This window comes from Micropterus dolomieu, linkage group LG01 (genome assembly GCF_021292245.1).
Source record: "Micropterus dolomieu isolate WLL.071019.BEF.003 ecotype Adirondacks linkage group LG01, ASM2129224v1, whole genome shotgun sequence".
NCBI lineage: Eukaryota > Metazoa > Chordata > Actinopteri > Centrarchiformes > Centrarchidae > Micropterus > Micropterus dolomieu.
The window spans coordinates 14,937,270-14,951,951 of record NC_060150.1 but is presented as its reverse complement, the minus strand read 5'-3'; the positions used below and the strand labels follow the sequence as shown (position 1 = coordinate 14,951,951).

Genomic DNA, 14,682 nt, shown 5'->3' with positions numbered 1-14,682 from the left:
TTTCTCTCTCTGTGCATCTCAAAAATGATTGCAGTGCAAAGCCTCCACATTTAGCTCCTTTCAAAGCAAAAGCACAGCTTGACCATTGCTGGGCAGCTCGGCTTAAAGAGAAGTAACACTTTGTTCTTGGCTCAATCATTTTGTAGAAAGGAAAAAAAAAATTAAATAATATAAACCTATTTTACATCCAGTTGATTCAGGTATGGAGAGACCAAGACCACTGGTGAATGTGGAAGACATACAAATGTCTTGATGTACCAGATCAGCTGTTTCTGCTGGAGAGACCTTTTGCACATACTACCTCCTCCAATTAAACTTCATTCATCACATAAGTAAAATGTTAAGCAGAGAGACATGCAATATAAAAGATTTTCCCTTCTTCCATACTTCTGTGATGAAACTCTGTCTTGGAGCCCAGGTGTTTTATTTCAGTCTGGCTGCTGGCCTCATGGAGGCACTAGATGGTTGAAGCCCCATTGCCTAAAGAGACACCCTTGTCAAAAATGCTCACATGGCACCAACAGGCTCATGAACTCTTTGACCATGAAAATTGCACAATCGGGCCCCTGAGCCCAGTTCATGCTGCTGGGACTGTGCAGAGGACAGTGAACTGCCCCAGTTTGATGTATCAGCCTGCTTGGCTGATTAGCTTAGCTTAGTGAGATTACGATGTCTGCCTACCTTATGGTGATTTATTTGTTATTTTATACCCATATCCAGCGCAGTAAGACAATAATATAGATTTGTACACCATTTTGAATTGTTTAGTCATGATTTTGGCATTAATGGGCTTTACTCACTGACTGAGTTAAAAGGATAATAAGTGACTGTAGTCCAGTACACCTTTTGTTAAATTCAGCAAATATTTCCTCAGGGTTTGCTAGCTCTACGTTTTGTGTATTCTCTGAAATTAAAATCCGTTTTGTTCTACACAGCCCTGGGTCTGTAAATGCAACACAAAGTAAGTGGCTCGGAGCGACCCCCACAACATTGTTCCAGCCAATCAGCAACAGGTAGCAGTTGTGCTCATGCACAGGAGCAGTGGGAGAGAGAAAGTTGTAAACTCTAGGCACTGTCCAGAAGGAGAGGTGTTGGAGAAACAGCCAAAGAGGAAAAGGTCTGGGGAGTACTAACTGTGAAAGAAGTTATATGACCTGCCGACTCGGAGGTTGCTCTGGTTCTGCTCGACAGGTGAGTAACGTTAGTTTTGCTGTTTCACAGAAATGATAGGTCAGTATTGTCCCATCTATTTGTTGTTATTGTCTGTGCCAAATCAGTACTGCCTGCCCGATCCGTTCTGCATATGCAAGTGGTTCTTTCAGTCAAAGGTTACCAAAAATCTACCTAAATCTTTCAAATTGAGATAACAAAATGTTTTTTAATCACTGGAGATGAAACTGTTAACTATGTAATAAGAATATACTTAAGATATGAAATACCTTATTCAACAGTACATTTTTAATTTCTAGTCATGACAACAATCTTACAATGTAGCAACACAAAGGAGGCTAACCCTAGCTGCCAGCACATCGGCTAATGTGCACAGCTGTAGGGTTACCTGGTCGATGTGCATACAATCGCTGACTTAGGTTTAGGCACACACCCCAGTGATGGTTAGGGTTAGGGTAAGGTGCTTTGGGAAGCTGTCAACGCCTTTTATACTAACATAGCTACCTAGCTAGCTACTAGCGCTTCCGGTCTTCACAGGGCGTCTCATAAAGATGTCTTATATGGACGCTAACGGGTACTTTTTGCATCAAATAATGCTTTGTCAGTCTTTCTGTTATGTCTGTGATGGTTGATCCCAACTGGTTAGCTTTGTTAGCTATGCCGCAGCAGTGGCAACAGTTTGCCCACCCACAACCCTCCTAATTGTAGTTACATTACTTGCTGTGTGTTTCTCCGCTCTGGCATTGTATGAGTATTTATTTTGACTAACAAAATATTCACTGTGATGGAAATGTTACTTAGATTCATTTATTAAAGGCAGAATTGTACAGGTATTTGGAAGGAGAACAAAATTGTACCTTTAACAAGTTGTGAGCACAAGATCTTTGTTGTTTGATGCTGAGCTAGTAGTGTGCAGTGGGATTTTAGATCTTTTTGGCTAAAAACAGTCACCTGCTGTGACCAAAAACAAAACTCTAAGAGTGGTGACAGTAAACCCGAAACAGGAAAGTTACAGAATGGATGGATAAACAATCAGCTGAAACTCACAATAAAGCTCAGTAAAACCAATGGTAGCTGCAGGTTAAGCTGATAATTGCATGTTCTTATGCAACCCCCCTTCACATTGTCACACTGTTATTCAAACATGTAATTTCAAACATTTCTTTATATATGTAGATTTCAGCGGCCACTAGCGTTGCGGTGACGAAACAAACAGTGGTAGGTCCATGCTAATGTTAGCTGGCTGCCCTACTTTGCATCACTATAGGCTAGTATAAACAAATCGTTCCGCATTTGCTTTGAACATCCTTTCTTGCAGGCATAAATCAAGGCATAATACTGGCATATTATTAGTGGAACACAGATTAGTAATATGGATCCTGTTTGCTGGTAAGGTGATGTGGAAAGCCATACAATTGTAGTATTTCGCACCAGAAAACGTTAGCAAGTGCTCATCATTAGCCAGCGAGCTAACGTTATCTAACTTGAGCCAACTAAAGCCCATCATCACAATTTAGTTCACATGCGTTGCAGTAATGTTAGGATGAAAGCCAACTCTATGTTGGTTCTGTGAAGATCTCTCCATGACTCGAGCCTTTCTGGTGTTGACTGTGGTTTTCACCCGACATCGATCTGATTCTCATTTGGCCTGACGGGCTTCAACAACTTTATTGTTTTTCTTTATCCTTACGTGGAGTTTATGTTGGAGTTTGTGCTGTACGTGGAGTCAGTTGTTTTGTGTTAGTGGAATGCATGTCGTTAGCTGCGGTGTTGTCGCTATAGTCCTGCAGGATGATGGGCTCCACAGTGATGCCACTGTAGTCGGAGAGATGCTCGGGAGGGCGCATGCAGCTAGAACCCGATCTGATCCCTTCACATATGAAGCAGAATAGTGGCTGTTCCAAGCAACAGAGAAAACAGGCGTGTGGTTAATTTCTAAGTGAGGTTACAGCCCATTGACAGAAAGGAATTAAAAAAACGATTTATTAAAAAGTGATTTTATTGAAAAACTACATTTTGCCTCATATGTATTTTACGCTTTTTTACGTAGCAGAAGGTAAAATTTCACTTTACCACCTGTTGTAATGTGACAAATAAATCTACCTTGTACTTTGTAAAATGTATCTTTAAAACACCGCACAAAATAAGTTACATTTTTAAAAAACAATAGTACTAAGCAAAGTTTTATCAAACAGGAGTAAAAAATGCATTTTGAGATGTGATGTTACACAATTAGCATGCACTACTGGTGTATATTGATTCTCAGGAATTTTCCTGGTACTGCTTTGTTTTGCTACATCTTTGATGAACTCTTGCAATCGTCTGTTGTGTCTTTGTTCCAAGTTTATTAAGTATTTACTTGCTTTGGCAAAGTAAGAGTCTGTTTCCCGTGCCAATAAAGGCCCACTCAATTGAACTGAATAGCTTTGAAAATCTGCAGCTTTCCCATCTCTGGAGCACACAGCTTTTTCTTTAATTGTTATCTATTAGGTGCAAGAACAGAAGATAATTATATATAAACACTAAAAACGTGCACATTTCTCTAATTACACAGAAATATGCATTGAATATTTAAAAAAGATTATTATTTTACTACGAGTGTAAGAATGTGACACATTATATTACCTATCAGTATGTACTCGCATGCAGTTGTCAGGTAAATGTCAACATGAATTTATTTGACTTGTGATTACACATTTATATATAAAAGAAAGAACATGTAATCTTGACTGCAGAGAAGTCAGCAATAGAATCATCAGCATTTGCATTACTGACTAATGATACCAAAGTGTGTCCTTTCTTTGTCAGTGGGAATATTTTTTTCCGCGTCTCCTGGAAACCTCTGATTAATTCATGTCCCCTCCTACCAACGTTGGGTCTGTTCAAGAGTTTCTTATCCTCAGACAAGGTGTTTGGCCCCATCTACTTCTGAATTCTTCAAACAGCTCCTTCGCTCCAGTTCATCCAACGTGACAAGTACAGCTGATTGGAATCAAGATGTGCACAAAATGTCCATCTGTCTTTCCTGGCATTTTTCCTTACATTTCTTGTGTCCTTTTTTTGATTTACAGTAAAATGGATTTCTTTTCTTTGTAGCCTTGAGATATAAGCAGCTACTATGGCAACCACATTACATTCTGATAAAAAATATATATCATTTTATGGTGCTGGGATGAGCTTTGTAACTGCTTTGTTTGTATTGTCTTCTGTTATGCGTAAGAAATCTCAGATGCATGGATACTGGTGTGTAGCACAGTTCTGTCTATTGCGTTTTCCCCCCCCTAACATCCCAGACAACTTTGGTTCTAATGGCCATAGAACGCTACATATTCGTACCTCAGAATGATCAATATCTGCAATATTCACATGAGCATTGGACTTATTTGGCTGGTCAGTGGGGCAGGGAGCTTTCATGGTGGGTCAGATTCAGCTTCCAACAGCAGACCAGCAGGCTCCTGTGTGATGCTTTTGCCATCAAAGAACACATCATATTTTCCCGGGAAGAGGGCATGCTGGTGTTTGGGCCCCCATCTGTTATAACGATGTTTTGCATATTGGCCATCTGCTACTGCTATGGGTGCATGTATCATGCAGCGCTCAGGGTGAGCACGGCTCTTACGTGTAGTAATCACCGAGCCAACCGAACTGTGGGATTCTACTTTTTATGTTTTTCCTGCAGCTGGCACTGAACATATATTTTGTAACCCTTACATTGATGGGAAAGAGGAAAGCATCCTCCTGCAGGACGATGGGTTCCACAGTGACGCCACTGCTAATAATCCTACCTTAATGCATCATTACACCTTTCCTTATCATCTGGAATCCGCAGATTTAAGCGACTGCTCTTTTCTGCGTACCATCAGAGGTGGAGGTGTTTCATTACAGCAGGGGAGCTGATGTAACAGAAGATCACACATGTCAGGTTGAGCACAAAAAGAACATTCCGTCTTTTTCTGAGGACTGTTAATAGCCTCAAACAACTGACTGTTTCACATGCCTGCATGGTCACTTGAGCAGAACCGAACGCTGCTCCAATAATTGTATACATTATATTCAGATGTGTAAAATTATCTATCGTGACAATTGTTCTGTAAATACGTAAAATTTACCACCAATCTTCGGAGACATCGGAGGTTATTAGAGTGAGCCAGTCTCCACCTCTGCTGTAAAGGTGAAACAACATAAAAGTCCATGGATAATTGCCATGAGTGGTAACAAGTGAAAAGTAGTTGACCACGAATTGAGCATTGTGGCACTCCAAATGTAAAAAAAAAATTTGTTTTGCTTGTTTTTTTTTGAGTTTGGCATTGAGATTTTCCAGGATATAGGAATGTTGGGTCTGGGAGTATGAAAGGCTGTGCTTACGATCAGAAATGCCATTAAAGAATGAAAAATAAGCTCATTGCCACATTTTTTAATATTTGCATTTCAAACTAAACTCTCTGGCATGCACTTTTGCCCTCAAAATGCCCTTAATTCTCTCTAAATATCAACCAACTAGAACTGTTTTTCGCTTTATTTATTGTATGGCTTTGACTCAGGCAGTAGAGCAGGCCATCCACTGATCACAGGGTTGGGCCCACCTCCTCCTGTACGTAGTGTCCTTGTGCAAGACACTGAACCCCAAATTGCTTGGCCAGCACTCTTCTTGGTACCTTGCTTCTACTGATGAGTGAATGAGTGAATGAGTGGCAAAAAACGTTGCCTTTACCATTTACATTACCTTGGCCTCAATGTGCACAGTGGTCTGTTAATTTAATAGCACTATCAACATCACTAAAATTATTGCTACTGTCACTACTGGTTATTGGCAATATATATGCTTCAAGGAGAAAATTGACTTTGAAGGAGGCCCTTGAAGGAAACAAAAGAAAACCATTATTGTATCTTACATCAACTCAATTTACCTGTGGTAATCAATTAGGCTATAATGTTAATTAACTGTAGCTTCCAAGAAATGGAGGCAATCACTACTACTAATAACAATTTACAAAGCAGGGTAGTCTTGACAAGAGATTCAAAATGGATGTGTTTTAAAAGTAGAGTAGCTGTTTCCTTTCCTCAATCCAGTTCAATTTGCTCCCAGGAAGAAACTGGTTACGGTGATATCAAGAGATGTAAAAAAGTAGTTTGACCCAGACAATTTGATTGGTCAGAGTGTTCCAGCAACTTGTTGCCATGCTACCGTCCCAACCAGCTACTGCACAGTTTTTTGAACAGAATCTGTCCTTACATAAAAATGTGTTCATTCACTGTGATCTCAATTATGTATTACAAGGATATTTCTCTTTTTTCCTCATTGGCATTGGAGAGAGAATGGCGGCAGGGTTTTTTTCTCCCTGCACTTGGCCACAGCTCACCTTGAATTTGAAAAGGCTTTTCAGGAAAAGCAGCCGCAAATTAAAGGGATAGTTTGGGATTTTTGAAGTGGGGCCATATGAGGTACTTATCCATCGTTGGTGTATTACCTGCAGTAAATGGTGATCAGTCCGTCCCCAGTTTGGAGAAGCACAGAAGCTAAGCAATGTACTGCTGTGGACATATTTTGGCCTCCTAAAAGAAGGTCCCCCAAAATAAATCTGTATCAGTTCAAGTGTACGCTGTGTGCTTAATATTTTCAGCGTGTTACCTTGCTGTCAGACAGCCGTTTCCTTTGGAGCTACATTTTCTCAACCATAGAACTTCCACATTCCTACACATAAATTTGGCAGCACACTATTTTACACTACCGGAGATCTGTATCTCATACAGCCCCACTTAAAAATCCTGAACTATCCCTTTAAAACACGGATCTGGAATTCACAAGATCACCTGTTGTTGAGGTCAAGATCTCCTCCATCTGTTGTATTTGAACTTTCAAAAAAAATCACCCAGCACAGGAACATGCAATGAAGGCAAAAAATAGGACTAGACAATGACCAAGTAGTGTTACACTTAAGTTACATAAGTGTTACTACAAAACGTTTACTGTAGGTGATATGTCAAACATCATCATAGCAGAAGTGATGTGTCTGTGATTATTGGCCCCAAATAAACCTCAGTATACTGTACTTTCTAACCTTGAGGGATATTTTGCCTCAATGTCCGTTCTTTTAATTTTAAAGCTGAAACAAGCTGAGAGGTTGCCAGTTGCAGATTTGTAGTACCCGTTTCTGACCACAGAGAGGCAGTGCTGCTGTGTGTAAGACGGCAGGCCTGACTGCAGGTGTAAGATTAGTCCATGTGTTAATGCGACATCCTCCCAACTCTCCCAAGCTCTGGTGCAGCTTGCTTGTGGCATTGCCAGACTGGAGGATGGAGACAGACACAACCAGGCCTGTTTTACCTGAGCTTTTCAGATGAAGACTAAAATCCTGAGGATGGTGAATTACTGATTATTACTTATTAAATGCTGAAATAGCAGGCAAGGTTCCATTAAAAACCTATGTTAGAATATGCTTCTTTTTTTTTTTTAAAGCAAATATTCTACCTGAAGCTAATATTTCAGATGGGTTAAAAACACATGATGTAAAAGTACCTTTAAATTAGAACATCCTTATTGAAATCTAATGTTTAAGGTTTTCCTAAATGTTCTTGAGTGTGCACCACCATTAGTGTAATCAATACTTGAACTGTGTAAAGCTCATATCAGTGCAGGTGCATGAAAACTGTCATAATGTGGAATGAATAGTGTGTGTGCATGTACGCCTTTGACTGTGTGTGTGTGTGTGTGTGTGTGTGTGTGTGTGTGTGTGTGTGTGTGGATGTGTACCCTGTAGGGATCACAGTGCCAGTGCAGCTTCATTAATCTCGCAGCATCATGGGACTTGTCTGAACTCCAAAAGAGGGCTAGAGAGAACAAGCTGCCCCCCGGGGAGTCACTCCGTTTACCCTCCACACACTTAGGTCACTCTTCATATCACACACTCTTCAACTATACAATGTCAAACCCTCCAGTAGGCCTGAAAACACAGAACCGCTGCTGCTGCTGATCTGCACAGAATGTGTGTGATATGCGTATTTGCGTGTTTGCCCATGCATGAAGAGTAATAGAAGGTGAGAGGTGTATATTAGACAGGGAGACTTTTTTTTTTAGCAGCATGTGGGTCATAGTGAATGTGTTGCATGATTTCTTAAAGTAGCAAAAGGCGAAACTGTGCCATGTGCCACGACTGTATCATAAATATTTATTTCTCCTCAATAATGCATTAGAAAGCACATATACTGATTACATTACAAAACATACTGCTATAAATATCTCAAGATTCTCACGTAAGGACAAGATTCACACTATACAGTTACTATAGAGTAAGCACCATGATGATATCAGGATGATATTTGCCTTTCAATAAAAACTGGATGTCTTTTGATTTCACCATCTTCAAAAACAATAATAAGTATGATTTTCTTTAGCAGCTTTGGACATGATGGCTGACAAAGTGGGATTCAGAGGAACACATCTGTAGCTGTAGCAGTTCTGGAATCAGTCATGAGTTAATCAAATCTAATCAAATCACCTGTTTTCCTTCCCTTTTTAAAGCATTGCACTCTGCATCCACAGAACATTCCCAGGCGGATTCACCACAAAAGCTTCTCCCAACAGAAAAGCTGTGTGGGAGATGAATGAGAAAATAAGTGGCACTTATAATTAAATTAGCCTGGTAGGACGTAACACATTTGGCTTCCATGCTGTTCTGATCCACAAGTTAGTCCCTGAAAAGGCACCTCCATGATCCTCACTTTTTCAATGACAATCATTTACACCACAGCCACATGTTAGTGGAGTGTAGTTAGAGTGTAAAATATTGTTGGGTGTTTTCCCTGCTCGAGAAAACTGCATCAAATTAAAATTTGCCAACAAAATGTATTGCGTCACCCAGAGAAGAGAGTTATAGTACAGTGCAACCACAAATCCCTGTACTCTTTGACATTAAGATTGTGCTGTCCCCATTAGTTGGTATTGGCTCAACATGTACTTCACATGAAGTTTGGAACTCAGCCACATGCTGCTGGAGCAACTCTATTGCCAGAACATCAGTCTCTGGTGATACAGGAAAACCCCTGGATCATGCTGAATTGTCCAACATGTGTTTCAGATAGATGACTTCATGGGTTATTTAGTCTAATTGGTTCGATGTAGGGTTCCGTTGCAGCGGGTCTCGGTCTGTGTGTCAATTTATCTGGACTCACTATCATCTCTAAACATGTGGTGTGCAGTAAGGTGTGTTTTTTGAGATGAGACTGAAAGTGTGAAATGTGAAGTTCTGGGGAAATGACATGTAATGCCACCTTTTTTTGATAGTGTTAGCGTCTTCTCTCTATTTAGGTCTGTTTGAATCGAGTCCATTTGACTGTCTTCAGGTCCTTTTTGAATTGGGTCTTTTTTAGATTGGGGCCTAGGCCTCTATGTTTCAGATGCTTTTCTACATTTGGTTTTGACCAGTAATGTTAAAATGTACAGCAAATGTATACAGAAGAGGTGCCACACATTTTTGTTTTGTACGTGTCCATGCCTGGATCTCTGATCCAACCTCCTCCTGTCTCATGGCACGGCTTCCATCTCAAATTTGCCGCCCCGCTGTTGCTACCGCTGAACTGGCACAAAAATGGTGGTTGACTGCTGCTGGTTTATCTCTCCTCTAATGAGCGTAGTGTAAGATTTAAACCTTGTTTTGCGCCCCTGGCTCCTGGCATCTGGGAAAAATACCAGGACAGCCAGTCTGTCAGCGTTAAACCAGACATTAGACAGTTGCCAGCAGCCAACTTGGTCTAAAGTGAGCCAAATGGTCTTTGACCTTTAATGGGAGTGGAGGGAAAGGTGAGGAAGCAAAATGGTTTTCCTTTGCCCTTCCTAAACCTCACTGCAGGCTTCAACATTAAACTAGTGATGGTACATGGACCTGCACGATTGAAAATGTTATACATGACTGAGCTGCTGTGCTGAGCTGGCTGGTAAAAGTCAACAGTCCTTTTCACTAGAGCTCTCATGGAAAACACAAAACTGCTTATCCATAGCCTGTACATGTTTTCATTAGTACAGCAAATGAGAAAATGTTGGCTGTGCTGAACTAGGGTGATTTCTTTTTTTTTTACCTGCAAGCTGAAGGCATTCCAATGTGATTTGTCCTGAGTTTTGCCTTTTATGGCCCAGAGCGTACAATATGCAGTCATGCAGTGTTCTCCAGTGATGGCGTAGTGAGAGTATACTGTACACTGATGGCATTATATTTTTGAAGTCACAAGAATGTGAAAGGTTTTCTACTGAATTAGTTTTCTTTTGCTTTGCTTTATTTTCTCCGCAGTAAGCTGAACTTTGCCAAGGTCACTCACAGATTTTACCTTTTTATCTCGCATTAAGCCAGTTCACAACAAAGCTTAATTTGCACTGACAGTCACGAGTGTAGAAAAATGTGGTTCTCTGAGTATGAGGTCAGGCAATGGCCCTGTTCATCTTTAATCTTAGGAGTGAGAATTGACATCTAAATGCCTTCAGGAATTTTTGCTTCTTTCTTGTTCCAGTAACAGATAAAGTCCAACTGCACAGGAGGTGTGAACAGGGAGTTAGAAAGGTAGTAGGTTTCAGGAAGTTTTGGGATGAGGTAGGGGCCCTGTGGTCCCCTGGCGACTGGCGGAGCTTGTGTTTTAATGTTCCCCTGTGTGCTGTGATCAGCAGATGCATCAGAGTGATGAGGACTGAGTAGAACAAAACTGTGTTTAATGGGCTCGAGGCCCGTCTGCTGTGCAGTGCTGGCACAGAAAAGAGGAAAGGTGAGGGGGGTGAGGTATGTGTGCGTACATTTGGTTTTTTGAGAAAGAGAAAAAACTGCAGGAAAAACAGTTTTAGACCTGTCTTAATCAGTACCAATTTATTCCCTAAGATCAATTTATTCCTCATAGAGAGTACCATTCAGTCTGTGAAAATATCACTGAAGTAATAAATTTTAAGGATTTTGCGGTGCTCTAGTTTTGTTTTGGAAAGTTTTTGGAAAAGAGGCACGTCCACTCACGAGTATGAGTACAGATCTTGAATTAAGCTCATTTGCATTGGAGACAGGTGACAGAAGTTTTCACTTCTAAAAAATAAATTTTAACATGACTAAGAGTCTACAGCTATATTTAAAACTCTGTGGGGCTATACATAAGTGTTTTAAGATAAATGCTAATGTCAGCATGCTAAGGTAGTTAGTGATAACTAACAGCTAGTGACAACTCTAACATGCTGATGTTTAGCAGGTCCAATATTTACCATGTTCACCATGTTAGCATGCTAACATTTGCTAAGTAGCACAAGGAACAGTTGAGGGTTATTTGAATTTTATTAGTTTTGCATTAAACAAACCGCTATTGAACAGTCCAAGTTGAATTTTGATCTGCTGGTGGATGAAAAGTCATAATATATTAATCCAAATTATAAGGAATCGTCCTCTGGGCACCTGGGTTATCTGTGCTAAATTTCATTACAATCCAACCAATAGCTGTCGGGACATTTTACTAAAAGCAAATAAGTCATGGAGGAAGAGTCAGGGGATCACCAAATGCAGTAGTCTTCATCAAATTGGTACCATGAATGTCTGTACCAACTTCTTTTGCAATCCATCCAATATTTGTTGAGGTGTTTAAATCTGGAAGTGGTGGAACGACCAAATAACCGACAGACTCGATGTTGTCATCCTTAAAGCCATGCAGCTGGAATGGCTTATTTTTACAACATTAATGCACACTACATTTATTGCACTAAATACACTGTAGCTAAAAACTCATTTTCATCTGTGTTACTTGCAGAGGCCACCAGTGGGTTTTGGAAAATCCTAAAACTGCCCTCAGAAGAGTATCAAAGCCACAATGGATCTATTGTTGACCTTCATGACCAAGTAACTGTACAATAGCCTGATTCCTCAGCCAAGAGACTAATAAAGCTAATGGAGTGAAAGAGAGTCAAGAGAATAGGGGGAGGAAACCAGGAGACAGCATTGCAAAGGTTCCCTGTCCAATCTCCTTTGAGAGGCATATAGGCCACATACATGTGATGTCTCATCATCCACGTCTGCCTTAACATGAGCTCTCCCAATTCTTTTCCTCTCTCTCTTCATTCGTGTCTGTATAATTCTCTTTTGTATGACTTGTTCATACTCTCTGCTTTTTAATCGGGATAATTAGGCTTAGACTTCTCCCTTGCCATCTCTTTCCTACAGAAGATGGTGGAATACCTAAATAATGCTCCTGTTATTGAAGGATGATCATCTAAAAATAATTTAAAGGTTATGTTTTTATGACAGTGGTGAAGGTTGAAGTTAAGGTGGGGGTTTATGGTCCATGATGCTTTAGATTGTCTGGGGGGGGGGGGGGGGGATCAATTTAAGTGACAGCATTACACTATACAAGTGTAATGACTTGAGATACAAGTCTGGATCACAGGGTCCTGCTCAGCTATGCGTAACTTCTACCTGTGTCTCCCGTTCTTGGCGCAAAGATGATGTTGAATACTGCTGGTCAATCATTTTTAGAAATGTCCAAAATATCTACCATTTCAAATGTGCAGGCATGTTGCATGCAAGAATATCCATCTTATGGGAGACAATGGGGGATGTTTCCAAGAAGATATGTGTGTGTATATATATATATATATATATAAGGATCTATCTATAACAGTTTGATCTGCAAAAAACACTAAAGACACTAAAATATGTGATTTTTAAATTTAACTAGACCAAAATCACAATCACAATTGCCTTGTACACTCAAATTAATGTGTATATTACTGGAGCATGTTAGGTTAGGAGAATGACAGATTAAAATGGGTTCATTTTGATTTTTTTTGATTGTAGCAAGTAAAATTAGCTAGCTTTAGTGCTGCAAATCATGTGTTTATGTAAAAAATCCAAAATGCCTTAAATAATCTCTTCCCATTTTCCATTTTCACTTGTTTCCAGAATAAAAATAAAACTCTGCACTCAAAGGAAGGACATTTTTTGCAGGGCGGCATTGCCGAACACTTATGCTGCGCAGTAGCCACAGCAACCGTTAACAGGATTAGGCATGGCTTACATAAACATCTCCCATGGCAACAGTGCACCGGCACCAGGCAAAGGCAGGGAGAGGAGAGCTGTCACCGGAAAATATCATCGGTCTGGTCAGCTGAGTGTCAGCTGGCTTTGATGCATGATGTTAAAAGCCATGTGTTTCCTGTGAATGCAAAAACTGCATATCCTTTGGTCACCTATTGAGCATTAAAATATTATTTCTACAATTTGAATAATTTATATTTAATATTCTACAGATATTTTGTGCAATTTGGTAACATTTTTCCTTTAATGTTTCGAACCAGAATGTAGCTCGACTGCTCTTTGTATGTTTTAGTAGCTTCTGTACAGTCCGTGTTTATGTTGGTCGATGTTTTGTGGCCTGCCACTGTTGTGACACTTTGGCAGCAACGCCTGAAGTTGTGTCCCGTTGGACATACTAGGCCTTTAGAAAACGGTTCATTTCCCATAATTCCCTCAGGACAGACACATTGCTCACTGCCTCTCATGGCTTTGGCTCTGAAGGAGAGTAGAGGTCTCTCCTGTCTCTCGCTGTTTCCCTCAAAATGTCTCTGCCAGTGTCTAGTCGACATTTTCTATCCACGAACGAGGTCGGGTTTGCCAGAGGACAGAGAAGAATTTGGCACTTTCTTCTTATGCATAGTTTTATGCTAAATGTACACCCAGTTTAAACAGTAGAACTAGCAGCTCAAAACAGACATTAGGCAATACTGTATTTCGATTTTTAAAATTAAAAACTGGCCATATATAGTTTGTATGAATCCTTTTGAATCACTTAAATATGCTACAATATGTGCAGCTATTTGTGAACTGCAAGCTTACATACAATTAAGTTTGAGTTGATGCTTATCTACACAAAGACACTTATACACACATTCATTAACCTTGTAGCCACACAAATGCGCATACACACTGTTTCAGGCTTAAGGGAAGGTTGATTGGCCATCCTAAACCAATGAATAATAATTATCACCCATCAATAATGCTGTTCATGTCACCATGTCTGAGTCGTGACCCCAGCAGTCTAATTTTGAAAATCCCCAAAACATATATATGGAGACCGTAATCTGCCCAGACTAATGACATGACGTTAAAGCCTATCCAGGAGAAGGTTGGGGTAGATGGACATGTGACTTTCACTGTTAGCATCCCATGATTTCTTTTAACCATGAGCACTATTATTTTCATTTAACTGAGTAGTTTTTGTGCCTAAACCGAACCAAAGAGTAATCATAGCTGTGGCAGATCATAAAACTGTCAACAAAATGTATGACTTTGACACGCAAGATTGCTGTTTGCATCCTGTTTTCTACCAGTGGTCAGTGTTGTAACCATTACCATGACTTTCCCTAACTTTAAAAAACTACTATTAGTTGATCATAAGAATCAGTTTTGTAACAGTCAATACCCTTGACTATGTTACTTGAACATTTCTGGCAGCTACAAAGCCCTCCCCCTTCCCCATTTTGGTTTATCAGACCATATTTCTCTG

The 14,682-nt window shown here is 40.1% G+C and overlaps 1 long non-coding RNA gene across 1 annotated transcript in view; it reads left to right on the top strand.

Moving 5' to 3' along the window:
• The first annotated feature begins 1,064 nt into the window (after positions 1-1,064).
• LOC123976907 overlaps positions 1,065-14,682 on the top strand; it is a 31,383-nt gene continuing 17,765 nt past the window's right edge. Inside the window, exon 1 of the long non-coding RNA XR_006826454.1 lies at positions 1,065-1,191. This is a non-coding gene — a long non-coding RNA (uncharacterized LOC123976907). The remainder of the gene's footprint in view (positions 1,192-14,682) is intronic.